The sequence below is a fragment of the Palaemon carinicauda genome, chromosome 5 (assembly GCF_036898095.1).
Source record: "Palaemon carinicauda isolate YSFRI2023 chromosome 5, ASM3689809v2, whole genome shotgun sequence".
Classification (NCBI taxonomy): Eukaryota; Metazoa; Arthropoda; class Malacostraca; order Decapoda; family Palaemonidae; genus Palaemon; species Palaemon carinicauda.
The window spans coordinates 159,950,830-159,966,651 of record NC_090729.1 but is presented as its reverse complement, the minus strand read 5'-3'; the positions used below and the strand labels follow the sequence as shown (position 1 = coordinate 159,966,651).

Genomic DNA, 15,822 nt, shown 5'->3' with positions numbered 1-15,822 from the left:
TATATATATTTATATATATATATATATATATATATTTATATATATATACATACATATATATATATATGTATGTATAAATATATATATATATATATATATATTTATACATACATATATATATATATATATATATACATACATATATATATATATATATATATGTATGTATAAATATATATATATATATATATATATTTATATATACACACACACACAATCAAATAATCACGGACAAGAAAGCTGATTACCGTCTTTGTATAAAATTGGCGATCCGCAGAGATAGTAATTAAGAATACTGAGAGAGAGAGAGAGAGAGAGAGAGAGAGAGAGAGAGAGACGAGACTACCTACCTACTTGGCAAAGGGATGTACATCAGAATGATGATGTACTTGCTGCAGCAGAATATATATCCTGAAAAATCATGTAAATATCGTGCATTAGTACTAACGTCATCCGGTCATTGTACTACACACCTACTTTTGCCGCAATTGCATCGTACGGTGCACGTACGGACCACGTATTTCTTTTAATTCCGTACGACAAACGTGCGTGGCTCGTACTTGTGACGCAAGTTACACGCAAATTACACGCACGACCAATGTGCGGAGATCATGCCAAAGAAAATCCTACGGCACGTAAGTTGCACGTCAGTCACACGCACGACTTACTTGCATAAGACGTGCATTCTGTCTGCGACTACAAATTTTCTTGACTGCCGCAGAACATTTTAGTGCAGCGAGTGAAGATTCTGCGGCTGATATACGGCGGACTACGAGGTCAAAGACTGTTGCGTGCCCCTTGCGTCACACCCACGATTTCACACAAATTTTGCCCGTAGTACGGCAGTTGTGCCCAACGCCTAAGCGGACTCGGTTCATGTGGCATCTATTGCAGGATATCTATGGGCCCAATAAGTTGTCTGCGTCACCGGTACGCCAACTCTCGCCTACCCTACGAACTATTCCGTAGTGAAACCGCCATGACTCCGCCAAATTGTATTTTTCGTTAATTTCTCATTTTTTACGAACTCGTCCCACGTACAGCTGCGTAATCGCCGCTTTGGCTGCACAAAGACAAATTCTTTTATCATCACACGCACTATTATCATCGTTTCATATAAAAGCCATCTTGTCTTTTCATCCAGTTTTAACTTTGAAAATAAGATGTTTAAAGCATACAAGCACAGGAAGCTACAATTCATAGGTTATGATTCTCAACGTGCCATAATATGCGGACAGTCTGAGTTGACGTAAGGACAAGTGAAAGACCTACCTGTAGTCGTGCTTCAATAATCCTTTTGAAATTTCTGCTTTCATTTTTTGTACTCAAAATACCAGTGGAATGGAACTTATTTTTTTTATTGATTTAAAAATCATTGATGATTTTTTTTTTTTACTTCTTTACAAGTTTATCGAAATGATTTATTACCTATCTTTTTGGGGTTCGATTTTTACTGATCCAGAACATTGCATCTTGGATAGCTCACTGCAACTTTCTCATCCTAAAGATACTTGGTTTGGTATAAAGATTCCTGCAGCTTAGTATGAACGATCGCATCCCTTAAAGGTTTAAAGGCCGCTCATGAATGGCAGAGGCAAGGGATAGTGACATTGTCCTATCAAGCACGACAATGCCCCTTGGGGCTGATCATATCAGCGCCCAAGCCCCTTCTCCACCCAAGCTAGAACCAAGGAGGGTCAGGCAATGGCTGCTGATGACTCAGTAGATAGACCTAGAGGCTCCCCAAAACCACCCATCCTTAGCTCACAAGGATGGTGAGATTGCAGGGACCAAATGAACTAACGAGTTTGAGGGGGACTCGAACCCAAGTCTGGCAATCACCAGGCAAGGACGCTACCACCAGGCCACCACAATCCTTCATTTAGATTAGAAAAAGAAAAACATTAAACGTCGCCGGCCCAGACATATTTGAACTTGAAGTCATCAAGAAGCATTTCACAAAAGAGCCTTTGCGATTTGTGATTAGACTAGTCCTCTCCCTTGCATAGTATTGTAAGATGTGTGTTTGATGCATCTAGACCTCTGTAGTTAATATAGGGTTGGTTGAATTGTGTTAAAATGGTGTGATTACAGTCATATGAAATCTAGTAAAACGCGAGAGATAAAGAGGAGTCAACGTCATGGTCTATTCTTTTTAATTCACAAAGATAATGTGGACGAGAATTTTACGTGACTAAAGTTTTTATTAAACCAAGAAACTGTCTCATTAATTTAATGAAAAAGGGAAATATTTCAGCGATAGCTATCATCCTAATCGTATAAATTCCACCAACGACGCATGACGGAGATTATACTTTCTAACTGTTTTATCTAATGTCACCACAAATTGTTTTGGTTGAACGCTATATAGTTGTAGGTTATGGGCCAGGAACGAATTGTTTAGATCAGGAAATAGCTCCTGGATGAATCCAGATTCCTTTTTTTACTTTTTATCTTAGTGGTTATTATCATCTGCCTGACCTGGTTTTATATTCTAGGTTGTAGGTTGGCCAAAACACCAGCCACCCGTTGAGATACTAACGCTAGAGTGTTATGTGGTTATGTGGTCCTTTGACTGGCCAGACAGTACTATATTGGATCTTTCTCTCTGGTTATGGTTCCATTTCCCTTTGTCTACACATATACCGAATAGTCTGGCATATTCTTTACAGATTCTCCTCTGTCCTCATACACCTACAACACTGAGATTACCAAACAATTCTTCTTCACCCAAGGGGTTTACTACTACGCTGTAATTGTTCAGTGACTATTTTCCTCTCGGTAAGGATAGAAAAGACTCTTTAGCTATGGTAAGTAGCTCTTCTAGGAGAAGGACACTCCAAAATCAAACCATTGTTCTCTAGTCTTGGGTAGTGCCATAGCCTCTGTACCAGGGTCTTCCACTGTCTTTGGTTCGAGTTCTCTTGCTAGAGGGTACACTCGGGCACACTATTCTATCTAATTTCTCTTCCTCTTGTTTTGTTGAAGCTTTTATAGTTTATATAGGAAATATTTATTTTAATGTGGTTATTGTTCTAAAAATATTTTATTTTTCCTTGTTTCCTTCCCTCACTGTGCTATTTTCCCTGTTGGCTTATAGCATCCCGGTTTTCCAACTAGGGTTGTAGCTTAGCAATTAATAATAATAATAATAATAATAATAATAATAATAATAATAATACTGCATTACGCATATTCTTTTTTACCCTTTTCTTGATTTTTTGCAGAAATATCCTGTATTTCGACATTTTATAATTTTTAATCTAATTAGTCACGACATTTACATGAAAAGTGGCACAAGAATTAAATTTTCCATCTCTGGCTATGAATTGATTGATTGTACTACATCGGAATTTTACTTTATGAAAAATTTGGCGTCAAAGTTCATTGCATAATTTTTTTTTTATTAAAAAATTAAGGAATGTGCATGAAGTTTATTAAAAGCCAAGATTTAATCAAGCAAGTTACTGCTTCGTTTGCAGATGAATGATCACTTTGGATATGAGACGACAATTAATATAAATAGAGTAAGTTTCCATTACAAATGAACGCCAGATTTTATGCTGTTTCCATAGAAAAATAAAGGTGATTTATTTTGAGCTGAAGAATAGTTAAACTTCGCTGTAACGCTCATTAATCAAGTTTATGGAGACGACCGTGGTGTAATTAAGGACAAAAAACTCGTTGACAAATTACAAGCTTCGTAGTATACCTTTAGTATACCTTTTCCCCTCACTATTTTCTTATAATCTCCTTTTGGAATCGATGACCTATTAAATGATTATTCCCCTCTGAAGGCCACAGCCGAAATGTTTTTTTTTTTTTTTTTTTTTTTTTCCTACATAATATTGTCTATTGTACGCATACCATTATTTTGATTATAGTTCATTAGTATATAAGATAATAATAATAATCATAATAATAATAATAATAGTAGTTCAACCCATAGATTTATTGCTTTACTATGGAAATTTCCTAATTTTTTTTTTTGTCATATCGGTATGCTCTCCATTTTTACATTGTTATTACTTTTTGTTTTTATGATACAGTAACTTTTTTTTTCATCTTGTTTTATTTTTATTTTTATCTGTACATATTTTATTTAATTTTCCTTACTGAGCTCCCTTCCCTTATTGCCATGTGTTCCCATCGGTACCTGACAAAAGGTTCAAGGTTTAAAGACAACTCATGAATGGCAGAAGCAAGGGACAGTGACAATAACCTAACTACCAGGACAATGCCCTACAGAGTGATCATATTTACATATGATCAACGCTAAAGCCAACTTTCCACCCAAGCTAGGACCAGGGAGGGCAAGGCAATGACTACTGATGACTCAGGAGGTAGACATATAGGCTTCCCCAACTTTCCCCATCCTTAGCTCATCGGGATGGTGAGATTGCAGACACTACAAGAAACTTGAGCGGTACTCGAACCCTAGTCTGGCAGATCACCAGGCAAGGGCGTATCCAATGGGTGCATCCATGCCCAAGAAACTATATCATAAAAACATAGTCATTTTTATAGGTGCACATCGTCAAACTTGATGACCCGGTTGATGGCAATTAAATCGTTAATCATGCAAGGTGGAGTCGTTGTTAGCATTAATCTCTAGAGGGGAAGATTATTAAGTAGGAGTATTAATAGGAGTATTTATATTCATTATTATTATCATTGATTTATTGTTTTGTAATTGATCAGTCATCTATATCAATAACGTAAATGAATTGTGAATTCTAATGAATCTACCACTAAAGCGGTGTATAGCGGGAGGAAAATCTATTGTGATGTAGGAAATGTAGAAGAATCTAGAGGTAATAATCATGTCTATGTAGAGGTTAGAAAGGAAGTGACATCATTTTAGATGCGAGTCAAATCCGAAATTGTTATAACTCAGTAAATACAGGTTTCTTTGCGAAAATGTTTTTATCAAGTGAATAGGATATTCTTAGTTACATTCTATGAAATTATGTAAACATAAAGTTATTTTATTATAAAAATCTTTACAAGAGCATTTTGTGCATGAGGGTTTGTGATGTATCTTATGACACAGCCCATAATACGGACACAAGGGCGAGGTGGGGGCCGGGGGTGTTTATATAAGACGAATTTTGCCTTCCAGAGGCACACACCTCTCTGGAAGTCAATGTCCTTCCGAATGTAGATCCTAAGTTAAGTTTAACCTTTGGCCACCCGTTGAGATACTACCGTTAGAGAGTTATTGGGTCCTTTGATTGGCCAGACAATACTATACTGGATACCTCTCTCTGGTTACGTCTCATTTTTCCTTTCCTACACGTACTCTGTATAGTCTGGATTATTCTTTCCACATTCTCCTCTGTCCTCATGCACCTTATAACACTGAGATTACCAAACAATTCTTCTTCGCTCAAGGGTGTTAACTACTGTACTGTAATTGTTCAATGGCTACTGTCCTCTTGGTGGTAAGGGCAGAAGAGACTCTTTAGCAATGGTAGGCAGCTCTTTTAGGAGGACACTCTAAAATCAAACTATTGTTCTTTAGACTTGGGTAGTGCCATAGCCTCTACACCGTGGTCTTCCACTATATTGGGATAGAGTTCTCTAGCTTAAGGGTACACTCGAGCACACCGTTCTATCTTCTCTTCCTGTGTTTTTTTATTTTTTATTTTTTTTTTATTTTTTTACTGTCTATAGTTTATATATGGAAGATTTATTTTAATGTTGGTGCTGTTCTTAAAATATTTTATTCTAATTGTTCATTACTTCTCTTGAAATGTTTATTTCCTTATGTCCTTTCCTAACTGGGCTATTTTTCCCTGTTTGAACCCTTGGCTTTAGCATCCTACTTTTCCAACTAGGGTTGTAGCTTAGCTAACAACAACAACAATAATAATAATAATAATAATGATAATAATAATAATAATAATAATGAGATATCTGTTCTCTTGCTATGTTGTACTGTCTCTGATCACTATAGTTAACTTTATTGTGTTTGAATTTATCAAGTTTTAAGATAACTGTCTAATCCTAGTACTATTTTTGAGTTTGAATTGCTTAGGGTTGCGGGGGCCGATGTGGTAACGTCCCTGACTGGTGACCACCAGACTTGGGTTCGAGTCCCGCTCAAACTCGTTAGTATCTTTGGTCACTGCAATCTTACCATCCTTGTGAGCCAATAGGTCTATCTGCTGAGTCATCAGCAGTCATTGCCTAGGCCCCCCCCCCTTGGTCCTGGCTTGGGTGGAAAGGGGGCTTGGGCGCTGATCATATGTATATATTATGGTCAGTATCTAGGGCATTGTCCTGCTTGCTAGGGCAATGTCACTGTCCCTTGCCTCTGCCATTCATGAGCGGCCTTTAAAACTTTCAATTGTTAATATAACTGTCCAGGCATAGTACCATTATTGTATTTGACTTGCTTTAAAGAAACGAAGTGTTAAAAATTGTATAATCACTGTTTTGTCACGCGGTATAATCAATAAGCGTGAAATTTTAAGAAACCAGCCATTAACGACATTAAGTTGTGTATTAATCTGTTGATCGACACCATTTGTATAATTTGGACCTGTGGTCTGTCTGTAGCTCCACATAAGCGTCTTTTGTATTTCTTTAATTGATTAGGATACTTTTGAGATTTCTCATGATTTAGCACAGGCGAGTGTGGACTGAGATGTACAATTAAGTGATCATGTAATTTGTACTAAGTGATTTCTCTATGAATATGTAATCTCCACCATATGATAAGGAGCATGCGTCTGGCAATATATATATATATATATATATATATATATATATATATATATATATATATATATATATATATATATCATTTCCTCCCACGACTATTGACGTAAAGGGCTTCAGTTAGATGTCGCCAGTTGTATCTATCTTGAGCTTTTAAATCAATACTTCTCCATTCATCATCCCTTACTTCACGGTTCATTGTCCTCAGCTATGTAGGTCTGTGTCTTCCAACTCCTCTAGTGCCTTGTTGAGCCCAGTTGTAGGCTTGGTGAACTAATCTCTCTTGGGGAATGCAAAGAGCATGCCCAAACCATCTCCATCTACTTCTCACCATGATCTCATCCCCGTATGGCAATCGAGTAATCTCTCTTATACTGTAGATTCATTTCTAATCCTGTCCTGCTAACTCCCAATATTCTTCTGAGGGCTTTGTTCTTAAACCTACAAAATCTGTTGGATATTGTTTCATTGTCATATCATGACTCATATGTATATATATATATATATATATATATATATATATATATATATATATATATATATATATATATATATATACTGTATATATATATATATATATATATATATATATATATATATATATATATGTATATATATATATATTTATATATATATATATATATATATATATATATATATATATATATATATATATATATATATATATATATATATATATATATATATATATATATATATATATCTTTCCTTTCTTATCACACTTATGGGGAAAGTGACCCTGGTAAAAGGGGATATTCCGAGAGGTACAGTCGGAAACCACACTCCCACAAATTGCCGAAACAGCGGATTGTAGTTAGGAAAGGGGGAGAGGGTGGGAAGGGTTGAATTTGTGTGTGCATGTCTATCTAAATATTTAAACGTCCTTTTTGGCGGCTTGTTTACTCTAGTAATATTATATTTTTATAACCCATCCGTATTATTTAATCTTTTAATTTTTTTTTCTTATAACCCATCCGTATTATTTAATCTTTTAACTTTTTTTTTTATAACCCATCCGTATTATTTAATCTTTTCACTTTTTTTTCTTATAACCCATCCGTATTATTTAATCTTTTCACTTTTTTTCCTTATAACCCATCCGTATTATTTAATCTTTTCACTTTTTCTTATAACCCATCCGTATTATTTAATCTTTTCACTTTTTCTTATAACCCATCCGTATTATATAATCTTTTCACTTTTTTTTTCTTATAACCCATCCGTATTATTTAATCTTTTCACTTTTTCTTATAACCCATCCGTATTATTTAATCTTTTCACTTTTTTTTCTTATAACCCATCCGTATTATTTAATCTTTTAATTTTTTTTCTTATAACCCATCCGTATTATGTAATCTTTTCACTTTTTTTTTCTTATAACCCATCCGTATTATTTAATCTTTTCACTTTTTCTTATAACCCATCCGTATTATTTAATCTTTTCACTTTTTTTTCTTATAACCCATCCGTATTATTTAATCTTTTCATTTTTTTTCTTATAACCCATCCGTATTATTTAATCTTTTCACTTTTTTTTCTTATAACCCATCCGTATTATTTAATCTTTTCACTTTTTTTTTATATATAAGTCTTACCTCCTCGACTCTGGTCATTAATACTCTTAAAACTAATTAATTTGTAGGCCTGAAATAAATTAAAGCTAGAATATTTTGGACAATTAATTATCCTGATTGATTTTCTGGATTTTAAAACAATATCTAACAGTCGTAATGGGCAAAATTTTGACAACTACGACGTATGAGGCCTTGAATCGTTGTTGTCATGCTTACTATTTTTACTATTGTTGATTGCGTTAACGAGAAAAAATCTTACATTTCTTGTGTATCAATTCACTGCATGTTTGACAATGAAATGCATAGTATTTTATCTCATATGATGATGATTAAGTGGCCTTGGGAGTCATTTGTTTCTTTCTGCTTCATTAAGTGTGGTTTTAGAGTTTATTTTAGTCGTAAACAATTGAAATTGCGGAAATACGCGATTACATGGCGAAAGCATATTGTGCAAAAGACATTTTGAAAGGTTAGCAATGGCAATAATAACCATTTCTAGGCAAAATTCTCTCCCTAATGGTATTGTTCTTGACATACAAACAACATCATAAGCGCCGATGACGTAAACGACGAAATAGGTCACGATAACTCGATCGTTATCAATTGGTTCTTTCATCTCATAGACGGATTTTGAAATGATCTCATATATTTGGGTTTCCCCTTTCGGGAAGCTCGACAGGATTTTATTATCTTATAAATCACATAAGTATAATTTAATATTTGAATGCTTCAGATACTTATTTCCTGTAAGTACAATACGTTAGAAATTTTGATCAAATCTTCATACACTCCGGTGCCTTTTCATCCTTTGTCCTCTTAATTACACTCGCAACATTTTAAGCTGCCAATACCACGATCTTCCTCAAAACTTACGTACCGCACGTGTTTCATACACGCCCATACACTGTAACAGTTTTGATTTTTTATCTTATCACTCTCTCTTTCCTGCGCTGTTATATAGTAACTTGTTATCATGTTTTTTATGTTTGAATTGCTGTGACGTTCTTGCTCGCACATCGCTGTATATAAACTCGATGGATTTTTTTGGTAAGGTTTAGTTGAATTCACCCAAGTGGCGCCTCCGCACACTTCCCTTAGCTAAAACTGATCGTCGTTTTTGACGATCGTCATAAAAGACGGTCGTCGAAAAAACGCTCCGTGTGTAGGCAGCCTTACTTTTCCACGAAGTTGTTATTCCTCTCTGCTACTCCACTGTCTTCTGGATTTAACCAAGCTTTAAAATACTTTATCCCATTTACGTAAACTAACCTAAAGGATGCATTTGCTTAAGACATCAACTCTCCATTTGCATATTCTAGAGCGGTACTCATATCATCTTAGCTTTTCATGAAACATTTTCTCATTCATGATACTTATGTATAAATGTATATATATATATATATATATATATATATATATATATATATATATATGTGTGTGTGTGTGTGTGTCTTTGTGTGTGTGTGTGTGTGTGTAAAGTATATCCATATGTATACATTCATATATACACAAGTGTATACAGTGTAGATACATACTTACATACATACATATATATATATATGTATATATATATATATATATATATATATATATATATATATATATATATATATATATATATATATATACAGTATATGTGTGTGTGCGTTTATGTGTATTTATGTACTGTATGTATGTATGTACACTGTATATATTTGTTTATATATGAATGTACAGCATACATATATTTATACTGTACACACAACACACACACACACACACACACATATATATATATATATATATATATATATATATATATATATATATATATATATTTATATATATATATATGTGTGTGTGTGTGTGTGTTGTGTGTACAGTATAAATATATGTATGCTGTACATTCATATATAAACAAATATATACAGTGTACATACATACATACATTACATAAATACACATAAACGCACACACACATAACTGTATATATATATATATATATATATATATATATATATATATATATATATATATATGTGTGTGTGTGTGTGTGTGTGTGTGTGTGTGTGCAAATATATCCTAAATACAAATATATCGCCTGATTGTCAACCTATAGTTTCTGAATCCCTAAACAGAGTTCTAGCTAAAATTGATGCATGGTGGAAATTATGGGAGATAAAGTTGAACCCTAACAAAACTCAAAGTATGCAACTCATCTGAAGCTTGGATTCTTGATTGCAAATTTACTTTGGAAAGCTTATATAATATTCTTCTTCGAATGCACAAAGAGTACGATATTGAGAAAGTCTTTTAACATTTTTGATAATCGATCAATCCTGAGGAAATTTTTAAAGTCGTTCATGTTATGATTTGTGTATTGATCTGTTTGGTTTTCTATTGATAACTCTCATCTTATAAAAAGCTTTCATCGCTCAGCTAGTTCTTTGTGCATTTTGCATAAAACTTTTCACAATACTGACCATCCATTGCATTCAGATCTTCCCAGACTGTATCATCATTTATGTAGTACTAGGTATGCAGCTAATTCTAACAGTCTTGCTTTCTCCATCATAAGGCTCAATACCATATAATATTCTAGAGGTTTTATTCCAGCTGTGATCAGATTGTGGAATGATCTTCCTAATCTGGTGGTTGACTGGGTGGAACTACACAAATTCAAACTAGTGGCAAATGCTTTCCTGTTGAACAGGTCAACACAAGTCCCGTTTCATATATATGACAGATCTATTCTACCGTTGTTACTGATATGAAATATATTATATTTTTCCTTGCTTTTATATATATATATATATATATATATATATATATATATTTATATATATATACACATATATATATATATATATATATATATATATATATGTGTGTTGTATGTGTGCGTGCGTGTGTGTGTGTGTGTATGTAGATATCAACCACAATGGCAATTGATATCGAATTCTACCTTCTGGTTAGACATAGATTAGAACCTCTGCCTCTTAGCCGAAACTATATTTGCAAGGACTCTAACTAACCATGCTACCAGAATATATACATTCCCAAAGGTAGAATTCGATATTAATTGCTATTGTGATTGATATTGAACATTAAAATCACGAGTTTTAGTGATATATGTATGTATATATATATATATATATATATATATATATATATATATATATATATATATATATATACCGTATAGAATTTATCCATTATTACTCTATTCTCTTTCCGCACCGGGCTACTACTTTCCCTGGTGGAGCCCATATTCTTGTGGTATCCTACTTTTCTATTTAGGGTTGTAACTTGGCTAGTAATGATAGTAATAATTCAAACATATATGTATGTATATATATATATATATATATATATATAAATATATATGTATATATATATATATATATATATATATATATATATATATATATATATATATAGAGAGAGAGAGAGAGAGAGAGAGAGAGAGAGAGAGAGAGAGAGAGAGAGAGAGAGATTACTTTAGCTCTTCTCTTGCAGCCTGGACGCAATCAATAGGTTTGTTACTGAAAGGGAGCCTCAAACACTAACCTTTAAATAAAATTTATCAAAGATTGAATAAAAAATAGTTTCCGTAGTTAGTTTATTTATTGCAGACTTTGCTATCATATTTACCTGATGCAAATACTTATACTATTATTTATTATATTTTGCACTGGATCAAGAATTATAATCGGAGAGTTGAATTTTCAAAATGCGTTTTCGCCTGCATACTTTATAACGCTTCATGAGGAACATCTTAACTGATTAATGGTATGCCAGGAGAGGCTAATTTGTAAATTGGATCTTTGGCTTTATCGGTAACATACAGTATGTCTTGAATTTTATAGTTAACACGTTCTACCTATTAATTTGTGGATGTTAAACCAGTATATTTATTTTATGGAGTGTATATCGTATTTATTTAAAAGGAATTTTTAGAAAAAGATTATTAAATTTCCCCGCAATGTCAGAAATGAAATAGTTTTCAATTCAATGACGACACAAAAACGTCTCTTGAAATATATAAGCTCACTCTTGTGCTGTGTTTCTTTTCAATGGAAAACTTTCCACATCAATTACAACTAAGAGATGTTTGTTGCTATTTTATGTTTCTGAAAATCCTTTTGACACATCTGCATGAATTCTTTTGGAGCGACAAATTGGAAAAGCAATGGAATGAACTTCCGCATGCGAATGTATATTACTCAACGGTATGGCATATTTTGCAATTTTCCACAAACTCTTAATATATTTTCCTTTTCGTATAACGCGGCAACATCCGAATGAGTATTTAATTTTATGCTTGCTTTATATTTTTCTGAGTGGGGATACCTTAACGTGGTGAAAGGGTTTGCGTAGCGCCGTGATCAGCAAAGCTGTACTAGTAAGGGCCATCTATACTAGGTTGGTTTGCTGTTAACGATCAGTTATAAGTCTCCCATCATCACCAATCCGTAGTGTCCAGCGTGGTGATGAAAACTGGCCAAACTACAGATATAGATTAACATGTCTAAGGCCTTTGTCCTGCAGTGGACTAGAAACGGCTGCATTTGTTGTTGATGTTGTATATTTATTGACCTTGTTTGTAGCCATGTAAGGGCTACTTGCTTTAAAGATTTACGTATCACAATGACATTTTTTTTCTCCTGTAGTACTTCTTGTTCGTATTTTTTTTCTCCTGTAGTACTTCTTGTTCGTATAGTTTTACGTAAATTTTCAACAATACAATGATATTCAGACTTATTTCTTATAAGCTGACTCTTCAAAGCTTCATCAATTAACTTAATTTTTTCCATAATTTTTTTCTGTTTTAATGAGTTATCTGATGTCAATTATTTATTTTATATTTATCATCGACGTTTATGTCAACATTATAATCTTGGTCATTTATTGCAATGCAGTGCAAATTACCATTAGTTTGATGATAACTGTTATTCATATCAGTTGAAGGTCTTGTAATGAAAATTGTGATCTTCCTCATTCCTGTTTTACTCAGGCTTTTAAGCCTTTTTGGTCTCTTGAAATCAAAAGAGCCTTACTGCACCTTATGGAGGTGTTGACCTAAATAGTATTTTCCTTTGTTTTATATAAAGACAGCTGATATCTTAGCTTCCAAGTTGTCGGTTACTTTTTCCAAGCTAGCAAGAAGAGGTTCTTTTTGCATTTCTTGGAGAATTGGTGATGTTACTTCAATAGTTAATGTTTTGCTGGTAGCTCTGGCCTTACTTATTACACCCCCAATTTCCGTAACTACCATATTATCTTAAGGAATTTCTCTAGTTACGGGCATAACGTCTGAATAGATATGTTTGCTACTATACAGGTTAGCTTTTTCGAAGCCCTTGGTGCATGGGATACCATTTTCGCAATTTCCAATGCAGATGTGTTTGACAGTAAGCAGAGTAATAAGAAACTTGATCTTCCTCATTCCAGTTTTATTGAGGCTAAACTAACTAGGTTCGTTTTTTGACCTCGTGAAATTAAAGCTCTTTTGATGGATTTCGATGCTTATGAAGGTGTAGATCCAAATGGTATTTTTCCTTTGTTTTTTATAAAGACTGCAGATTTCTTAGCTCCCAAGTTGTCTGTTATCTTTTGAAAGTAAGCAAGAAAATGTTCTTTTAGCATTTATAGGAGAATTGGCAATGTTACTCCAATATGTAAATACGATTGCGGTAACTCAAGTTTTTTTTTTTTTTTTTTTTTTTTTTTTTCAAGTATTGTTCTTCTGAGTGGTCCTCAGCTGCTGACACGTATCTTGATAAGTTGTACAAAATCTTTCAGCCTTTTAAATACCTTATTCTTTATCTGGATATTAATTTCTGTGTTTGTTGCATAAGATTTTTCATAATTCTGATCCTCCTTTGCATTCAGATCCTCCCGCACTTTACCATCTTCTACATAGTAGCCTACTAGGCATGCAGTTAATTCTAGCAATTTTGCATTCTCCACCATAAGGCTCAATATTATACAGCATTCTAGAAGTTGTATTCCAGCTGCTTCCATATTATGAAATAATCTTCCTAAACTTATGATTGACTCGGCGGAGCTTCAGAAATTCAAACTTGTCGCAAATGATTTTCTGTTGAACAGTTGTCGTAAGTCTCTATTCAAGGTTTTTGTAAGACAGGTCTAATTTGACATTGTTACTGATCTTAAAAGTTTATATTTTTATTTATTTCTATAATTCCTTTCCTCACTGGGCTGCTTTCCTTGGTGGACCCCTTATTCTTGTAGCATCTTGCTTTTCCTTCTAGGGTTGTAGCTTGGCTAATAATAATAATAATAATAATAATAATAATAATAATAATAATAATAATAATAATAATAATAACAACAACATTTTATATGAGATTTTATTATCTTGTTTTTCTGCTATATGAGTGTCTATCAAATGAACCGAGTATTAACTAACCCTTGAGATGGAACTGTTGCTTTCCTAGCATTAACTAAAGTTAGGCCAGAGTCACACATCTGCGATTCAAGGCTTTGCAAGTCGTAACAACCGCTTGTGGCGAAGAGCCACATTGTGGACAGGCCCGTCCCAAGTGACTTATAACAAAAAATATTTCAGTTGAAAACGACATTAGCTGTAACTACTAATCTGCCAGATTGAGATTAACTTTAGTTTAGCCTATATTAATCCTACGGCGTAGTAACCCACTGATTAGGCCATGCCCACATTTCTCAGTTGCGACTTAATGCTGCAGTAGGTTAAGATGTACAGTGGAGAACACCTTTGGGATCTTAGTGGGCAACCAAATATTGCTCTTTAACTATCCTAGAAATGTTCTTTATGCATGAAGTCTTCTCTACTTTCTGTGATAACACATGAATGACATTGATCTTCCTTTTTTATTTTTCCTTGAATTTGATATTCTGTATTATTATTATTATTATTATTATTATTATTATTATTATTATTATTATTAACATTGAAAGCTAGGCTATAACTCTAGTTAGAAACGCAAGATGTAATAAGTACAATGGCTCCAACAGGGAAAATAGCCCAGTGAGGAAAGGAAACAAGAAAAAAAAACTACAAGAGAAGAATAAACAATCAAAATAGAATATTTCAAGAACAGTAACAACATTGAATTAGATACTTCACCTATAAGATGTAAAAACTTAGAAAAAATAATAAAAAAAACAAGAGGAAGAGAAATAAGATAAAACAGCATGCCTGAGTGTATCCCCAGGCAAGAGAACTCCAATCCAAGACAGTGAAAGGTACAGAGGCTATGACACTACCCAAGACCAGCGAACAATGATTTGATTTTGGAGTGTCCTTCTCCTAGAAGAGCTGCTTACTATAGCTACGGAGTCTCTTGTACACTAACCAGGAGGAAAGTAGCCACTGAACAATTACAAAACAGTAGTTTACACCTTGCTTGAAGAAGAATTGTTTGGTAATCTCAGTGTTGTCAGGTATATGATGAGAGAGGTGAACGTGGCAAGAATAGGTCAGACTATTCAGTGTATGTGTAGGCAAAGATAAAAT

At 33.6% G+C, this 15,822-nt stretch overlaps 1 protein-coding gene across 2 annotated transcripts in view; it reads left to right on the top strand.

Annotated features, from left to right (window-relative positions):
• The window catches only part of LOC137641567 (procollagen-lysine,2-oxoglutarate 5-dioxygenase 1-like), a 252,332-nt gene that overhangs the window by 112,224 nt on the left and 124,286 nt on the right, over positions 1-15,822 (top strand). The gene's annotated exons all lie outside the window — the stretch shown is intronic.